We start from the raw sequence: 21172 nt of genomic DNA, 5'->3' as shown, positions 1-21172 counted from the left end.
GTAAGAAACACTCTAAAATCATAGAAACATTACGTAAAACTGCTTGGCAACCTAGAGAGTAAGGCTCAAAATCTACAACCTACTTGTTCCCTCATTTTTACTGCCAGCTTCAATATGAATGCCAAAGAAAATAGTAGTCCAAAGACCAAGAAACTCTGCGTAGAGATCTATTAAATGGACGAGGAGCGATTCTTGTAAATTAGTCAAGCTCTCAAACCAAGCTGAACAAAGCCAAGAGTAGCAAATGCCTTGCAATTCAAAGGCGGATCCAAGATTTAAGCTATATGGGTTCAAACCCATTATACTTTTATAGTTATAGGTTCATATATATTATTTTTGAATTTTTACACATAAATTTATACTTCGTGTCGAAAGTACTAGGTTCAGATAAACTCGATTATTTTAAGTTGCATCCTCCCCTGAGCACATCACTCTCACAGATCATCTCACATAACATCTTCTACATGTACAACAAAGAGATGATATACTATAAATAAAATGTGTATAATAAAAATTAGTATCTACTTTAATACGGTATCGATATTTTGATATTTTCTTAATACTGAATACCATACCTAATACCAGAGTCCATGAGAAATCTGAGACGACTAGTGATACCATAGCCAAGGAAATTGAGAGCTAAGCCTGCTGTCAAAAAATGTTATATTTTCACTTTCACATTCGCTTTTTAACACTATCGAAAGATTAAGTGCATTAAAAAAAAAGGACTAACGGGAAAAGTACAACCTATAAATCCAGCATGGGGCGTGGAAGGTTTTGTTCCTTTTGTTCCGAGAGTAGCTTCTCATCATATTGCAACAGGAACATTAGATATATTAGTGGGTATATTCCATTTTAGCATCCGTCCGCCACAATGTCTGTACAAAGGATTGCGTATGGGAAATATTGAAATCGTCCTTTCCAGTAATATCGCTGCTGTCTTTTTTGCAGCTTTTGTTGTTGCTGGAACTATGTGGTATGGTTCGACAACTACCGCGATTGAATTATTTGGGCCCACTTGTTACCAATGGGATCAGGGGTACTTCTAGCAAAAATATATAGCGAAGAGTTAGTGATGGGTTAGCAGAAAATTAAAGTTTATCAGAAGTTTGGTCAGACGCGGATCAAGATTTAAATCCTATGGGTTCAATTTTAAGATTTTTAACATTTAACCCATTATATTTTTAAAGTAATGGGTTCATATCTACTATTTTTGCAATTTTAATGAATTTTTACATACAAATATTTATTCAACGTCGAAAGTTATGGGTTCAGTTGAACCCGTAGCTAGTACGCTACATCCGCCTCTGAGTTTGGTCTAAAATTCCTGAAAAATTAACTTTTTATGATTACATCGGTAATAATTCGATAAAAGGGGATTATTTAGAGCGGTCTCAATAGCAAACCAATGAATCCTTGTAATTTTGGCCAGTAAGCTTGTGGTCAGAGGCGGAGCCAGAATTTGAGGCTTATGGGTTGAACCCATAGTTCGTGTCAAGGAGTAGAGTTAGCTCAATCTTTATGGCAATTGAGCACATGCAGTAGAAATGAAACTGTCTTTAAAAAGTGCGATTTTCTCGCGGGAAAATGGGAGCCTTGGGTTCTTTGCTTATTTGAACACTTCCTAATGAGTAGTATTTTTATGGTTTTAGCCCGTGGCAGAGCCACATAGCTCCAAGGGGTGTCAATTGAAACCCCTTCGCTGAAAATCTATATATTTTTAGATAGGTAATTTTCTTTTTATGTATATATACTATGTGTTGAATCCCCTTGATTTCTTCGTATATTTACTTTTTAATATTTTGACACTTCTTAATGAAAATCCTAGCTCCGCTACTGGTTTTAGTCAAGTATCTTTTTTATTTGGTGAAAAATGTTGTATAATGATTACTGTGCCTTTTTTGTTCCCTTTAAAATAATATTTGTAGCAAACCAGCAGCAGAGATTGGTTGCCACAAGTGAAAAGATTGTCTAATTTCTTAATCCTTTATTTTTGGGTGATAAATGGTGATTCTCTTGTTATTTCTCTTGATCTAAATGCTAGTTGGATGTCACTAGTCTCTAGTAATGTGAAATAGGTATCAAGTTACTTGCCTGGATAAGCGAAAAGGCATATTAGTATGACCAGTGCTACATTTTTCTCGCATCGTCATATAGCTGTTCGGTAATCATAAATTAGCATCTCATTATACTCTGTAGTAATTCTGGAGTGGCCATCTTAGGGATGCTTTGATAAATTCCATTTACTTATTTTATTGAACTTTTAGTGGAGTGTGAATGTGACCTTTAGTTATGATGTAGAGCTTTGTCATCTGTTTGTTGGATAAGTACATGTGGTATCAAATTGAGTACAATTATAATTTACTGCTCTAGTTCTTATACCTAGTGGAAATTGTACTTACTACTTTGATAATACCGCCAGACAACACCATAGTTTGCTGGGCTTGCAATAGCTGCTGCAGCTCTTGCTGGTTAGATATGGAATTCAAGCTTGGCAAGCATTTAAGACTAGATCCCCTAGAATTCGAAAATTTTATGAAGGAGGTTTCCAGCCTAAAATGACCAAAAGGGAAGCAGCTCTTATCCTTGGAATTAGGTAAGCGCTGAATATTCATAATGAATTTGTGTAGTCTGTTAACTAGATGTTTCAGCTTATTCACTCTACCATTTGGGGCTCCAGTTACCCCTGAACCTGCCTAGGATTGGTGGAGTAGGGAATAGGAATAAAGAAATTTCTTGTCACCTCTCACATGAAGACTGTTTCCGTTGTTTCTCTGTAATATAGTCTTACATGTTGAGAAACACCAACAGAACTGAGGGGAAAAGCAAAGCATGAAAGTGTTATGGATCTAGGTGTTCTATTTATAAAGATTTGTATCAGTAGATGCCTAGTAGATCCTCTTGGTCTTACTAATTTTATCTTAATAAAGTCAGAATATGTTTATTAAGTTGAGTATGATTTTCAGCAGACTATAAACAATTGTTCCATCTGAGGCAGAATATGTTTCCTTCTCACTGACTGTAGTAAACACAGCCAGTGCTAACAAAAGGTTATTAAAAGGTGATAGTTACTTTCATTCGCAATATTTCCCTTGCTTCTCAAATAATTAACTGTATATTAGGTTATAAAGTACTAGGTATCTCTAGTTTCTAGTCATTATGTAACCTGCAGTTTGTATTGTCACTGTTGCAGGAAGGTTTATTCCGTTTTATCCTGGGAGGATTTAATCCATTACCTTGGCAACGTGTGAGGGGGTTAAAATTCCTTAAGGACGCACAAGAAAATTGTGGACTCGGAAAATTTCTGATTCTTTACTATTTGATATATTTCTTTATTTTTCTAACAGTTTCCTGAATTTTGTTTTAACTCAGTAACGTTCACAGATCCATCTTAAAAGGTAATATGTGTTGGTGAGAGCTTTTCACAAGAACTAAATTTGGAGTAAGTTTGAAACTTAGGATCAATAGTTGAAAAGTCCGCAAATAGAGAAGTGCCATGAAGAAGTAACACATGACTTGCATTCGTCATTTCTATGCGATGGTATCCAATTTCTGAATGGTTGCTTTTGATGCCATTCTAAAAATAATTATGAAGCAGTAACTCGGTTGTTTGACAAGGTGGGTTGCTCTGATGGTAAGCACCTTCCACATCCAACCAAGAGGTTGTGAGTTCGAGTCACCCCAAGAGCAAGGTGGGGAGTTCTTGGAGGGAAGGATGCCGAGGGTCATTTGGAAACAGCCTCTCTACCCCAGGGTAGGGGTAAGGTCTGCGTACACACTACCCTTCCCAGACCCCACTAGTGGGATTATACTGGGTGGTTGTTGTTGTTGTTGTAACTCGGTTGTAAAACTCTGAAACCATATTTTTAGTTTTACAACAGAGTCCAAAATAATCAAACCATATTGTCCAAACTCTGTAAATTTTTAAAGTAAGAGAGAGGTTACATTACCTCATATCTGCAGCTTGAGCAACTGCCTTGGATGACTATAGAAGCTTCCGTCTTAGGTTACATCTTTTTGGTGGAAATTAATTATCGGCTCCATCCATTTCGCAAATAGATCTTGTGCTACCAAACACTATATAGAGTATATACTCACCGTCAGCCTTTGTAGCTGTAAGATTTATCAGCATTATTATAATTTTGCAGCCAACTTTTGCTACTTTCTAAATGGCAATAAGAGGAGCATGGACTTTACCTTTAACCAAATCGGCCTTTCGATAAAATGAGTTGAGTTCTTCAGTAGTACAGAGAAAAGATTGGAATCATATTAGATGAATAAAGAAGAGAGGGGGGTGGTTGCTAATTATCCAAATGCCCGTTTCTTTTCTTTTGTATCTGGTGTTACTCAAATCCCCTGGAAATGCATGTCTCTCGGGATTTTAGTTTTATAGTTCAACCTTTAGCGTTATTAGCATTAAACCTATTGTATTTTAAAACTATGGGTCGGGCCTGTTATTTGTTGCAATTTTACACATAAATTTATGCTTCCCATGGAAAGTACTACGTCCAGATGAACCTAGTGCATCAGTGCTGCATCCGCCTCTACGTGATTGAAGTTTGTGGCATGCATTAATTTTTTTATGAAAGAATTTTCTATTCTCCATTCTCATAGTTTGTACATTTTATATCAGCAGAACTTAAACATATAGGCCATCATTTAACTTTTTGTTGATTGATTAGAGAGGGTGGTTCGAGAAACACATAGAAGGGTTATGATTGCAAACCATCCTGATGCTGGTGGCAGCCATTATGTTGCTTCTAAGATGAATGAAACTAAAGATGTGATGCTAGGAAAGATGAAAAGCAGTGGATCTGCATTTTGATTCTTTTGGATATACTTCCAGGTATGACCAACTTTGATAACACATTTATTGACAACGTCGAAGCTATTTCGAAAAAGAACAAGATGCTTGGAGAAGTTGGACTACGATCAGCTTCAGCAACTGTGCAGAAAGTGTCACCCTTTTGTAAATGAGCTTGTTGGTGAAATCAACAGAAATGTATAGTTATTTGTAACATTCTTTGACTTTATAAAGAGATTGTTGTTTGTGCTCTCTCCTTCATCAAGGAAATGAAAAATTTTGGAGGGAGTGTAGTTTATTTTCTATTAATGTCCCTGGCTGAGATCAAAATGGGATAGATGCAATGAGGTGGCATGGCACGTGGCATCCACCTCAGCGATATGTCAGGCCACATGGGATAATTTTGCCATGGTAGAGGGTCCTAACGGCAGAGGGATATTTTTGTACCAGTTTTATGATTTCGTGGGCTATGGTGGATCAATAGTATAACGGAAGGTATAAGTGAACATTTTCGAATAGTAGAGGGACATATTTGACCCTTATCCGTTTTTTATTTGGCTACATGTAATGGTATTTAATCAAGTTACTTGTATATATTTGGTAGAAGAAATACTTAGTTAGAACATATTATCATTGCGTCTAAAGAAATAAAATAAAAATGTTGTTGGAACTCTATATATTGGCTAAATAAAAATTTTAGCTAAGAAAAGTAAAATTCCGACCAAATATTTCCGAATTTGACTCAAAAAAGAAAATGCATAATTTAAATAAATAGTCATCGGATGAAAATAAAAATAAAAATACACAGTACATTTTCCTTTTTGGAGAAAATATACCATTTGAACTTCATTACTTTTTCTAAATCTTTTTTTATTTGGCAAATTAAATGGGGTTTAAACTAACTTTTGTAGATTTGAACCGGAAAAAAACATAAGAAATACATAGTAACATATATTCATTGTATTTAAAAAAAAATACAATTGGGAAAATATGCAATCTATATTAAGAAGAAACAACGAGAAATACAATTGGAACAAATAAATTATTATATTTGATTATGTTGCAATTAATATTTAAAAAATACCCCATTTGGAAGCTAATTTTTCGATTTTTCTTCCCTCCCACGCGCCTAAAAGAGAGTGTATTCACGCTTTTTGCCACATCAGCAACTATGAGGGTTAAGGCTATTAAATTTTCAAGTTTATGGGGGTATTAAAGACCACGTGAAGTTTAAGGGGGGACTAAATAAAAATTGCCAAGTCTAGATGGGTCCAAACATTTTTGCCTATTAATTATGAATGTATAATCATATGTTTATGAAAATCGCTAAACCTAGATTATTCACGGTTTCTGTGGTCAAGCACAATGTACAACGTAAAAATATATTATGTTTATCACAAGAAGACCTCAATATTCGCAATAATTTATCAAACCTTTAATTTGTTTAAACTTAAATATCTAAAATGATCTCAAAAATATTTTAAAGTATGAATATATCGTAATAACCTCAGTTATTCCTAGTCACAAATATTATGAGATCATGTCACGACCCAAATCCCCTCTGTAGGATGTCGTGACGTCACCTAGTCTCTAAGATTAGGTAAGCCTATCAATATGCGAAAACAACAAATAAAACTTAAAATTTTAAAATTTCAACAATTTCATCAATAGACTATAAGCTGCTCAATACATATAATTTCCCAAAACCTGGTGAGATATAAGTCACAAATTCTAGATACAATGCTGAACAATCATATACATCACTGTCTATCAAAAACATAAAGAAATAAGGAAAAGAGGGTAGAAGGGGACTCTGAGGCCCGCGAACGCGGGCAGATGTACCTTGAAGTCCCCAAAGAAGCAACACAGTGTTGATACCCAATTTTTTCCTTAAACTTTTATAAATGTCATATATGCTTTTAAAATATCATTCATGTATCATCACCAATTTACAAAAGTCATATAAGTATTTTCTATAATTTTTCATAATTTTTAAAGCTTTAAAATTAATTTTCTTGCATTTAAATTACTTGAACATGTATTAATTACCCCTTTAAATTATTTTATGATAACTTAATCATCCAAATTTATTCTTTTCATCCACATATATGTTTCATAATATTTTTACTTCATTTTATATAATTATATTGGTATTTTATAAGCTATTTATACAATTTTGCAATAATAGCCTATATGCTATGCATAATTACATTTATTACATTATTCATGCTAAAATAGCATTTTTATATTTTTTATAATATTAAGTTATTATTTTCAATCATTTTATTGCATAAATAATATCTTATTATTTATTAATTATTTTATTTAAACATTTTTGTGTATTTAATTCTTAGCCCAATTTTAGGCTAATTTTTGGACCAAAAACAAGCCCAAAACATTTGGCCCATCCCCAGTTCACTCTTCAACAGCCCAAGACCAAACGACCCTCTTCAAAAACCGGTCGCGACCCGACTTTAACCCTGCCCACTCCCCTTTCGATCTTGACCGTTGATCTCAAATGATCAACGACCCAAATTAAGTCGACCCCTCTCCTTATATCCCTCTCCAATAAACCCTAGATACAATTCCCTTCTATGCCGCCCTCAAACACTCCCAATATTGCTCCCCCCCGAGAAACCCTAGCCGCCTCATCTCTAGCCATTCTCCCATTCCGGCTAGGCAATGAAATTTCCTTGTTATTCACATTCCTTATTTGTGTTACCGCGTCAGTATCTATGCAAACATGGTATTACTTAGTACTTTCCTAAATATGGCAAGTACCATCTCTCAGAATCGGGTCCGTTCAACTTCAATCTCTAAGATCTGTACAATATCTCGTCCATATATACAGAAAAAAGGGATGAATTTGCAAACATTGAACCCTAATTAGGGTTTGGATTGCGATTTCTCCCTTTTACCGGCTCTATTATTGATTACATGTGATATTTTCTTTCTTTATTCGTGTTTGATTGATTATATTTCCTTGTTTGTTCGTTCAATTTCTACTACTATATAAGCCACTTCCTCGTTCCCCTTCTAGGTCTCAACGACTATAATTAAATCACTGCAAATACTCTTTCACTCTCACTTATTCTATTGGTCTAAACTTGAGACCTTGGCAGGCTGAAAGCCAAGCCTATTAGAATTCGATTGTTTCTTTTCTCAGTACAAGCACTGCCCGGGGTTCACTTGAATCCCTTGGGAACTCTGACGCACTGGGATTTTGGGATTCTGCTGCTCTTTGCTACTGATAATTGAATTGTTGCCGGAAATTGCTAGTCTTATTTCCTTGTTCGTTAATCTGTAACTAGTAAGTACCTTTGACTCTCGCAATTTCATTCTCTTTTGCTTGTATTCATGCTCTGTATATCTATGTCACTTAAGCTTTGGTGGACCAATATGCTACTATGTCATCTCATTTTGTGGTCCTCTTTGCTTTGAAGTTATCCTGTAGCCCTATGTTTCCTAGCATTCGAACCTGCCTAAAGCTCTTAGCTTTGATGTATGCCCATGACTTCTGACTATCTTAAACCTGCTTAGCCTAGTGTGTTTGGGTATGTCTGAATGCTTATATCTGCTGCTTGTCATGAGTTCATCTCTCTACTTGTTTTAGATTTTTGTGATAGACTAATTCGTGCCCAGAATTTGTTCTAATGTATTACTTCCTATTGAGTCACTCATGTACAACTTATTAACTTTCTTATGGTTGATCCATGCTCATGTAATTTCTAAATGCTAGTATTGCCCGAACCTCTAAACAAACATGACATGTTTTCTTGCTATTTGTAAACTCGAATGTGTGCTCTTTTGATTTGTTCAATTATGTGTTCTTCAAATATTGCCCAAGACTTCAATATATAGCCTCTTATTCTATATGTGGTTAACTGATATAAGTCCTGATGCCTGCCTATCCTGTTAATCTAGAGTTGACATATTTCACCTACTAGGAGTTCTGGTATTGTTTATGAACTTTTGTGTTATGACTGATGCTCATCATATTAAGTTTCCCATGTTCAACTAAGTGATTGTTTGTCAGCCATTATAGATTATGTACACTAGCCTATTTGTTATGCTGTTTGTGATCATACCTTCACTACACTCTCATGTTAGAACTTCCATGTGAAGACTGCTATTTCACTTGTTCCTGTCTTTGATTCTGCTGGACCTTCATATTAAAACTCTTATGTCTAAAGTCCTCTATGCTAATTTTAGATCATGCTTTACTTTGAAACTCTATTTGTAGTGGTTTGCTAGATTATGATGTTCAATCCTGTCACTTTGAACTTGTTTTTGGAAATACAGCATGAGCCTACCCTATTTCATGTAATCCTGTCTTTGTGACTTAGTTTATAGTTGTCACTTGTATGGTTAGTTTGGTATCCAATCGGGTCAGTAAAGCATTCATTTGGGCCCGGTTTATTGGGCCATATATCAAGGAGTATTTATCTAAACCTCCCGTGTTGGTCGCGCCAGAACCAGGAAGACCTCTGCTGCTTTATCTATCCGTGTTGGATGAAGCCTTTGGTTGCGTTCTTGGTCAACATGACGAAACTGGGAGGAAAGAGCAAGCGATATATTATCTGAGCAAGAAGTTCATGTCTTACAAAACCTGGTACTCTTTGTTAGAACGCACCTGTTGTGCTTTGACATGGATATCCCAGAAGTTGAGACATTATTTCTGTGCATACACTACATATCTCATATCAAGGATAGATCCACTAAAATACATCTTTCAGAAACCCATGCCTACGGGTAAGTTAGCAAAGTGACAGATATTGCTGAGTGAGTTCGACATCATCTATGTAACTCAGAAGGTAGTCAAAGGGCAAGCATTGGCTAATCACTTGGCAGAAAATCTCGTAGACGGATAATACGAACCATTGAAGACGTATTTTCCCGACGAAGGGTTGTCATTTGTAGGAGAAGACATTATCGAAGCATACGATGGTTAGAGGATGTTCTTCGACGAAGCAGCAAACTTCAAGGGAGTGGGCATCAGAGTTGTCTTAGTATCATAAACCGGTCAATATTAACCAGTATCCGAAAAACTCAGGTTCCCGTGCACCAACAATATGGCAGAATACGAAGCCTGCATTTTGGGAATCAGGTTGGCCGTCGACATGAACATTCAGGAGTTTCTGGTAATCAGAGATTCTGATCTTTTGATGCACCGGGTTCTAGGAGAATGGGCTACTAAGAACACCAAAATATTACCATACTTGCATTGTGTACACGAGTTGATCAATAGGTTCACAAAGATAGAATTCAAACATGTTCAAATATTTTGGGACTCAGGTTGGCCGTCGACATGAACATTCAGGAGTTGCTGGTAATCGAAGATTCTGATCTATTGGTGCACCAGGTTCTAGGAGAATGGGCTACTAAGAACACCAAAATATTACCATACTTGCATTGTGTACAAGAGTTGATCAAGAGGTTCACAAAGATAGAATTCAAACATGTTCCAAGGATTCAGAATGAGTTTGCAGATGCATTAGCCACTTTGTCTTCCATTGTACAACATCCAGACAAGAATTTCATCGATCCTATCCCAATAGGAATTCATAAGCAGCCAACTTATTGTGCTTATGTTGAAGAAGAGTTTGACGAAAATCCGTGGTTCCACGACATCAAGCAATACTTGGAAAAGGGAGAATATCCAGAGAATGCTACACACACTCAGAGGCGCACGCTCCGAAGATTGGCCAATCATTTCTTTCAAAGCAGAGGAATTCTGTATAGAATTACTCCTGAATTGAGATTGTTGCGATGTGTCAATGCCAATGAGGCATCTAGATTGCTCGAAGAAATACATGCCGGAATTTGCGGACCCTACATGAACGGTTTCGATTTGGCCAAGAAGATATTAAGAGCATGGTATTTTTGGATGACTATGGAAACATACTGCATCAAATATGTTCAAAAGTGTGACCAATGCCAGATACATGCTGATATGATACGAGTACCGCCTAACGAACTCAATACAACAAGTTCGCCCTGGCCTTTCTCTGCTTGGGGCATGGATGTCATCAGACCAATCGAACCTGCTGCTTCAAACAGACATAGGTTTTTCGGAACCGCATTGTTTGTCGATTTGGAGTACCTGAGTCAATCATTATTGACAACGCCTCCAATCTTAACAGTGACCTGATGAAAGCTATGTGTGAAACATTCAAGATTAATCATCAGAACTCTACAACATACAGGTCGCAAACGAATGGAGCCGTAGAGGCCGCCAACAAGAATATCAAGAAGATATTAAGGAAAATGGTGGACAACTACAAGCAATGGCATGAAAAGCTACCATTTGATTTGCTTGGGTATCGCACCACTGTTCGCACGTCCACTGGGGAAACCCCCTACCTACTGGTCTATGGTACCGAGGCCGTTATCCTTGCCGAAGTGTAAATTCCTTCTCTAAGGATCATATAAGAGCTCGAGCTCAACGAAACGGAATAGGTACGGAATCGGTATGAACAACTAGCTCTCATTAATGGTAAACCAATGAATGCAACGTGTCACGGTCAACTCTACCAGAACAGAATGGTAAGAGCTTTCAATAAAAAGGTTAGGTCAAGGCAATTCACACCAGGGTAATTAGTACTGAAATGAATCTTCCCACATCAGGATGAAGCAAAAGGGAAGTTCTCACCTAACTGGCAAGGCCCTTATATGGTTCATCGAGTACTATCAGGAGGAGCCCTTATACTTGTAGAGATGGATGGAGAGATTTGGCCAAAACCTATCAATTCGGACGCAGTCAAGAGATACTATGTTTAAGGCTATGTTTGCATTTTCTATTTGATGTAACCTGAACTACGCTTGACTTGATTCTCGTTTAAGATGGGATACGTAGGAAGCCCTGTGGGTTCGGTCACATCATAATTAAATCCTCATTCCCCTCTATGGTCAGAAACTGGTGCAAGGTCTCGAGTTTGCCCGATCACATTGTATTTATAATTATCAAGGAATGTATCGTTAGAAGTATGCATTTAAACTGGGGCAGAATTTTGAGGAGGATCCTCAAAATTTTGAGTTAAGGAGGTTGCAATGTCTCAAAAGCGTGTCACGGTCATCAATTCAACAAAATTATTTGCTCTCATGCATCATCACATATTTCAAACAACTATATTTTATATATAAACAATATATGACAAATGCATGTTTTTCGAAAATTTCATTCTATAGTAGCCAGACGTTACACGGGGAAACTCAAACAGGACTTCAAGACAGGAACGAAGGCAAAGCAAGAAATCGAGAACACGAACCAACCTTTCCCCCTCAAGACTCACAATTTTCCTTTGGATATAGGCACAGTGAATATAACAAGAACACTCGCAAATATATGCACACAACAAGATCACTATCTTCATATCGACAGAAGTCGCCAAGCACAAATGCGTCAAGCTAAGAAATAATGTGCCCTCTCGTATTTAATCATTGCACTTCTTGCATAGGGCTAAGCACTACCCTCATTCTTTGCATAAGGCTAAGCACTGCCTTTCTTTGCATGAGACCAAATATTGTCTCCATTCTTTTCATGAGGCTAAGCACTGCCTCCATTATTGCATAAGGCTAAGCATTTCCTTTCCTACATGAGACTAAGCATTGTCTCTGCTCCTTGCATAGGGTTAAACACTGCCCTCACCCTGCATGAGGCTAAGCATTGCCTTCATTATTGCACAAGGCTAAGCACTGCCTTTCTTTTCATAAGACTAAGCACTGTCCCTATTCCTTGTATTACGCTAAGAACTGCCTCCATTATTGCATAAGGCTAAGCACTACCTTTCTTTGCATGAGATTAAGCATTGTCTCTACTTCTTGCATAGGGATAAACACTGCCCTCACCCTGCATGAGGCTAAGCACCGCCTCCATTATTGCATAAAGCTAAGCACTACCTTTCTTTACATGAGACTAAGCACCGTCTCCATTCTCTGTATGAGGCTAAGCACTGCCTCACCGTTTTATAAGGCTAAGCACTGCCTTTCTTTGCATGAGACTAAGCATTGTCTCTACTCCTTGCATAGGGCTAACCATTTCCCTCACCCTGCATGAGGCTAAGCACCGCCTCCATTATTGCATAAGGCTAAGCACGGCCTTTCCTGACATGAGACTAAGCACCGTATCCATTCTCTGCATGAGGCTAAGCACTGCTTCACCGTTGCATAAGGCTAAGCACTGCCTTTCCCTGCATGAGATTGAGCATTGTCTCCACGCTTTGCATCGGGCTAAAACACTATCCTCATACCATACAAGACTAAACTTTGTCTCGTCTCAATCTCACATATGGCTAAGCATCACATGTTTCCTCTATCAAACAATTGATATCACCGCATCTTTGCATTTCATAGGCTGAAATATCGCCACATTGTCCGAAGGCACCATATTCTGAGGGCATCATCCTCATAGCCCGAAGACATCATACCATGGCCAGAGGATCTCTCGAAACTCCATATCATTATTCAAATGCGTCATAGTCCGGAGGCACCATCCTCATGGCCTGAGGATACTATTTCATAGCATGTGAATCCCTTATCATACGCTTCATGGCACAGGACGTCATAGTCTAAGGACATCATCCCCACCATCCAAAGACAACTCTCATGGTCAAAAGGGAATTTGCATCATGTTTAAATTTTCACAATAACCCATATATACTCGCGTGCACCGTGTTTTAAGTTTTGCAGGTAACTCTGGAGGTAACAGTTCTACGAATAGGAGCAATTCTCACTCCTATTTCCGTTCACAATGTTCACATCCTTCGATCACCTCAAACATAACCAATAATCAGCAATTGACTACCCCTGTTCTATAACCGTTCAAATATCCGCCTCATACATCCGCAACGATCAAATTCGCATTTATAGATCCACTTGAAATCATCCGTTGATCACGACAATATCGCATCCAAAAGATTCTTTTCGAAACATGCGACCACTCTTACAACAACTCCATCGGTTTCGTTCGCCGTTGGATCCAAAACTACACACGACCTGATTTCCGTAACACCAGGGATATGTAGGCAATCAATAACCAGGGTTCGACCCCCATATTTTCAAAACACATCATCCCCCACTCATTTCGGACAAAATTGGTCATCATTTTCTTTACCCGATAACTCTTTCATCATTTCCGGGTAAAGAGGGGCAGCTGTTGATACCCAATTTTGCCCTCATATTTTTATAAATATCATATATGCTTTTAAAATATCATTCCTACATCATCACCAATTTACAAAAGTCATATAAGTATTTTCTATAATTTTTCATAATTTTTCAAAAATTTTAAAGCTTTAAAATTAATTTTCTTGCATTTAAATTACTTGAACATGTATTAATTACCCCCTTTAAATTATTTTATGTTACTTGATCATCCAAATTTATTATTTACATCCACATATATGTTTCATAATATTTTTACTTCATTTTATATAATTATATTTGTATTTTAAGCTATTTACACAATTTTGTAATAATAGCCTATATGCTATGCATAATTATATTTATTACATTATTCATGCTAAAATAGCATTTTTATATTTTTATAATGTTAAGTTATTATTTTCAATCATTTTATTGCATAAGTAATATTTTATTATTTATTAATTATTTTATTTAAATAATTTTATGTATTTAATTCTTAGCCCAATTTTAGGCTACTTTTCAGACCAAAAACAGGCCCAAAACATTTGGCTCATCCCCAGTTCACTCTTCAACAGCCCAAGACCAAACGACCCTCTTAAAAAATCGGTCGCGACCCGACTTTAACTCGCCCCGCTCCCCTTTCGATCTTGACAGTTGATCTCAAATGATCAACGACCCAAATTAAGTCGAACCCTCTCCTTATATCCCTCCTCATTAAATCCTAAAGACAATTCCCATCTATGCCGCCCTCAAACACTCCCAATATTTCTTCCCCCCTGAGAAACCCTAGACGCCTCATCTCTAACCATTCTCCCATTTCGGCTAGGCAATGGAATTTCCTTGTGATTCACCTTCCTTATTTGTGTTACCGTGTCAGTGTCTATGCAAACGTGGTATTACTTAGTACTTGCCTAAACATGGCAAGTACCATCTCTCAGAATCGGGCTCGTTCAACTTCAATCTCTAAGATCTGGACAATATCTCATCCATATACACGGAAAAAGGGTTAATTTCTCACACCAGCAAACTAATTTTCAAACATTGAACCCTAATTAGGGTTTGGATTTCGATTTCTCCCTTTTACCGGCTCTATTATTGATTGCATGTGATATTTTCTTTCCTTATTCGTGTTTGATTGATTATATTTCCGTGTTTGTTCGTTCAAATTCTACTACTATATAAGCCCCTTCCCCGTTCCCCTTCTAAGTCTCAATGAATATCATTAAATCACTGCAAATACTCTCTCACTCTCACTTATTCTATTTTTCTAAACTTGAGACCTTGGCCGGCTGAAAGCCAAGGCCATTAGAATTCGATTGTGTTCTTTTCTCAGTGCGAACACTGCCCGGGGTTCACTTGAAAACCTTGGGAACTATGACGCACTGAGATTTTGGGATTCTGCTGCTCTTTGCTACTGATAATTGAATTGCTGCTGGAAATTTCTCTTCTTATTTGCTTGTTCGTTAATCTATTACTAGTAAGTACCTTTGACTCTCGCAATTTCATTCTCTTTTGCTTGTGTTCATGCTATGTATATCTATGTCACTTAATCTTTGGTGGGCCAATATGCTACTATGTCGTCTTTGTTTGTGGTCCTCTTTGCTTTGAAGTTATCCTGTAGCCCTGTGTTTCCTAGCATCAGAACCTGCCTTAAGCTCTAAGCTTTGATGTATGCCCATGACTTCTGACTATCTTAAACTTGCTTAGCCTAATGTGTTTGGGTATGTCTGAATGCTTATATCTGCTGCTTGTCATGAGTTCATCTCTCTACTTGTTTCAGATTCCTGTGATAGACTAATTCGTGCACAGAATTTATTCTAATGTATTACTTCCTATTGAGTCATTCATGTACAACTTATTAACTTTCTTGTGGTTGATCCATGCTCATGTAATTTCTAAATGCCAGTATTGCCTGAACTTCTAAACAAACATGGCATGTTTTCTTGTTATTTGTAAACTTGAATGTGTGCTCTTTTGACTTGTTCAATTATGTGTTCTTCAAATATTGCTTAAGACTTCAATATGCAGCCTCTTATTCTATATATGTTTAACTGGTATAAATCTTGATGCCTGCCTATCCTGTTAATCTAGAGTTGACATATTTCACCTACTAGGAGTTCTGGTATTGTTTATGAACTTTTGTGTTATGACTGATGCTCAGCATGTTAAGTTTCCCATGTTCAACTAAGTGATTGTTTGTCAGCCATTATAGATTATGTCCACTAGCCTATTTGTTATGATGTTTGTGATCATACCTTCACTACGCTCTCATGTTAGAACTTCCATGTGAAGACTGCTATTTCACTTGTTCTTGTCTTTGATTCTGCTGGACTTTCATGTTAAAACTCTTATGTCTAAAGTCCTCTAGGCTAATTCTGGATCATCCTTTACTTTGAAACTCTATTTGTAGTGGTTTGCTAGATTATGATGTTCAATCCTGTTACTTTGAACTTGTTTTTGGAAATACAACATGAGCCTACCCTATTTCATGTAATCATGTCTTTGTGACTTAGTTTATAGTTGTCACTTGTATGGTTAGTTTGGCATCCAATTGGGTCAGTAAAGCATTCATTTGGGCCTGGTGTATTGGGCCATATACGTTGTTGGACCTGGGCATTGGATTCATGCGTACTCTAATTGTCCTTGTAAACCTGGGATTTGGGCCTGCTGGTTGTGCAAAGAGTAAGGATGTTGAAGGCCTAGAAATATCACTGGGTTATTCTGAATTGGGCATGTATTTGTTCTATTGGGCTTGTAGTTATTTCATTCTATAACTAGTCATATTTGGGTTTGTACTATTTCATTTGGGTCTGTAATAATTTGTCATAACGAATAATGGGGAATTAGTGAAAATGGGGGCTGGGATATTTTATTTTCTTGCATGAATGGGTAGAAAACCTATCTATAGGGCTTTAACTGTCTTGTTTACTTTCCATGCTTCATCTTTAGGGAATTATCTGTACAACTTGCTGGTTAATTTGCCTATTCACTTGGAAAACATGATTTAGGATTAATTTAATGTCTTAACTCGCAATGTTAGAAGAGCATGCCTATAGGATTTAAATTGGACTTGTTTGTTGCTTGTTTAACAGCCTCATCTTTGCACCTAGATATCATGTCAACACAATAATTAAAACTGCTCACCATGGTATATTTCCTTCCATTACGTGACTCGCCTAGAAAGCATGCTTGTAGGAATAAACAAACAAACCTGCGCTTTCAATAACTTTGCCGCCCAAATATTAATCCGTTAGAAATCCTGCCTATAGGATGTTATTACTCGTCTTAGGCAGCGTATTCATAAGATCAACGTTGTTAATCTTGGGTTTTTGAACAGTCTTATTACCTCACTACATGAACATTTAGATATCCTGCCTATAGGATTGTAATACTTTTAATCTACAACTCTGTTAGCCTAAATATGTAACATTGCGTGTACACTGCTGGAAATCAGAATCACATAGAAGCTATGTCTATAGGACCTAACGTCTCAAATACGTCTTAATCCTGAAATTGTCTACTGTGTAGCCTGGAACTTGTTTGTGTGCTTTGTTGTTACGTGTGGAGGCTAACATGAGCCACTCTTTGCTATTATGTGCAGTCCTACTTGTTTTGAATGCGCGATTAGTTTTATCATTTTGAGTAACCTAGGTAAAGTCTAGAACCACCCAAATAGAGGTCCAAAGCCTCCTAGACCGCAGGTATGGGACGGGTAGTGCACACATAGGGTACGGTTTAGAATCGAATTAGAACGCCTTTAAGTAATGATCACGCCTAACTATGCCTTATAAAAAGTACTAAGCGGTCATAGCAAATATATTCCAGCTAATAAGTCTTGAGTCGAATCCCACAGGGAATTAACCTATCAAACACAACTACTAGACTCGCACAAATTCACACAATCAATCTTTAGAAATATTTAAGTAACAGATTGAGTTTTATTAACTAAATATTACGTAATGAAAATGTAATAATTAACAACTAACTACGAACGGGTTGTAAATAAGAATTGGAATGATCTAAGGTTGTGATTTCCCCTATTGTCGGAATCTTTTTCGCTATGTTTTCTACAAATTTGCCTAAGCTTTCTCTATCGACCATGAGCACTCTAACTGTCGTAACTCTCTCCTGAGTAATTATCACAATTTACTAGGCATATTCTCCTGAATTACGCTAGCTGGCATTAAGTACAACTCACTCAGATCGCATCAAGGTTTCGTTATCCCTAAACCCACCTTTAAACCTCCGTATTAATCTCTCATATACGTTTAGGAGTGATGTTGTTCAACAACTACTTAAATATGCACTCTCTCCCGAGTAATACATACTAAATAGGCACAGCTAATTGAGGGCCCTTCAATCAACCACAAGAATAATATAGTTGAACAAATATAGAAAATACTATGGCAAATCTATATTAACGTAACAAGAAAATCATCCTTCAATAGGTTCCATCAAAACCCTAGATTAGGAATTTAGCTAGTCATACTCATAGTAACAATATCCCAAATATTTTGCATAATTAAAATACTGAGTAAAGATGAAAAGCTGTAGAAATTGATGATTCTAACTCCCAACAGGTGATTCCACCAGCTCTTCTTGCCTCTGGCTGCAAAAGTGCTCCAAGTAGTGTTTTTAGGTCTATTTATATGTGTAGAAAAAATCCTAAACGTGTAGGTCAAGTCCTAGTCAAACCCGAAAATGAATTAAGTCTTCAAAACTCGGATTGGACCTGGCCTCAGGCCTGGCGTCGCCAGCCTAATGCCTGGTTCAGCCCGGCTTTTGGCTGGCCTCGCCAGGATAAAGCCTGGTCATGCCTGGCTTTTGGCTGGCCTCGCCAGGCTAAAGCCTGGTTAAGCCTAGCTTTTGGCTGGCCTTGCCAGGTCTCTCCTTTTCACTGTTCTTTATCACACTTTCAACGTTTAAGTATCCTTTTTTCTCTACTTTCATCTTCAATTCACCTGCACATAAAATAGACTCCATTATGCGCAAATAAAGTGTAATTTATTATTAAATCATGTTAAATGCAAGGCACATAATGTATGAAACTATGGAATTATAGCCACACATCAATACCCCACACTTAAACATTGCTCGTCCTCGAGCAATCAAACTACACTTATAGATATGACCTTTTTTAAGCAATTCTCCTAACTCATTACACCAAGAATTTTTAAAATAGTTTAAGCACACAAGTGTGACATCCTCGCCTCAAAATTCAACTCACAAATACCATGCCTTATTCACAATTCACTTACTTACTCTAACATGGATGTCAACAACATTACCTTTCCTTCATGAATCATGTGCCCTCACCCAATCAAAGAGCTTAGTTCCACACACAATGAATTTTAAGAACATAGGAATTCAAGATAGATAAAATTCACTCGCTCTCAGAAATAACATTCATATGCCACGAATGATGCACCATAGGCTTGCCCGTAGTGTAATACTCTACTAATCGAGTCTATTCAGTCTAAGATCAAGTAGGACTTTCATTGGTTGTAGTGTAAGCTGCGAGTCGGGTAGGATACATTTGGATATGAGTGACTACACCTCCCTTAAGCACTCTAATACATATACTTTAGCACACATCCCATACTTATGCCAAACCAAACATTCCACCTTCACTTCAATTTATATTACCCCATATTTCTTTAAGCATAATTACATTAAGAGTCGCCACTTATCAAAGAATATTCTTTTTCCCAGCAATACAACTATTTTTTTTCTTTCTTTTTCAATTCAAGCGACTCTTAATTTTTCAAAACAGTTCACCTTTCTCTTTATTTCATTAGTTCCACTCAAAAACCAAACCAACCACCCCATACTTTAACTTTTACAAAGTTCATAACAATTCAAGTGCTCATTAGAGGTGAAAAGGTTAAAATAGATAGTTAATTCAAACAATTGGGTAAGGCTTGTAGTGTGGTTGCCAAAGAAACAGGATTACAAGCTCAACAGGGTTAACTACGATACATAACATTTAGGCGGGTAAACTTTATATATCTGGCTTAACAAAGAAACACCTATATCACTTCCTAAATTGAACAATACTACTTTTTCGCTTTGCACACACACAGAGCAAGATCTAGACATCAAATGCAATGCACAGAATACATACAAAACTCACACACACATGGCACATAACTCACTCGGGATTGGTTTAATCGTGACACTCCAGTCAAAGCAGTTAAGCAAAATTAGGAATCTACGATTTAAGGTACTTATGCGAGAGTCAAAAAAACGAGCCTAAGCGTCATAACCATAGTACTAACTATTCTCAAGGCATAACAAAGCTAAGAGATATTGCTACAATTAAATGCATAGCTTCGTGGTTCCTACTCCTAAAAGTTAAAACTAACTACACCCGGTTCAACTAAAAGTCTCTGGAAAAGAACCGCGGCCCAAAGAAAAATCAAGGGGGAATTACTACTCTTTGTACACACAAAAAAAATCTTTTTGGTATTTTCTTTTGACTTACTTCCCTCAAGAAAACTGTCTGGGAGATTCATCGTCAGGATGAGTCCAATTTTTCTATTTTTGTTTAATTTAATTTATTTTTAATAACTAAATCACATAGCCAAATCAATTACTAAACTACTAAAACACATACTAAAACAATTAACACTAAATAACTAAATAACTAAAATTAACCATGTACAAGTCCCCACCCTACACTTAGATCATACATTGTCCTCAGTGCATGCACAAAATGACAAAACACGAAAAATGAGTAGGGTGTAAAGAAACTCCCTGATCAAGCAACGTCTTCATCCTCTGACGCTCTCCACTCATCATCATGTTCGTCCTCCTCATTATCATCATCTCCCTCACCATCTGACTGCTCTGGCTCAGCCTCAGACTGCTCCGGTGTATTGATATCCTCATCATCGGGGAGTCTGTATCCCTCTCCTAACCCAACCAGCTGCTGGGCATGAGCATTGAGCGGGTACCGGTGCTCCAATTTAGTCCTCTCCTCAGATGTGGCCTGTCGACCTCCTATCCTTAGCTGCAAATCCATCATCCCATAGAGATGGGCCATAAAACTATCATCCTGAGCATTGCGCTCGGTACTTGTTAACGATGCCATGGCAGTCTTTACTTTCAACCGGAGGCTAGTGATGTCCGTTTGTCGTAGGGGTTGATCGATGGTGTGGTCAAACTCTGGCTCCTCCTCAACCTCCTCGTGTCTTAAGTACTGAGTTAGAAAATTGGCAAATG

The sequence above is a fragment of the Nicotiana tabacum genome, chromosome 13 (genome assembly GCF_000715075.1).
Source record: "Nicotiana tabacum cultivar K326 chromosome 13, ASM71507v2, whole genome shotgun sequence".
NCBI lineage: Eukaryota > Viridiplantae > Streptophyta > Magnoliopsida > Solanales > Solanaceae > Nicotiana > Nicotiana tabacum.
This window is presented reverse-complemented; position numbering follows the sequence as displayed.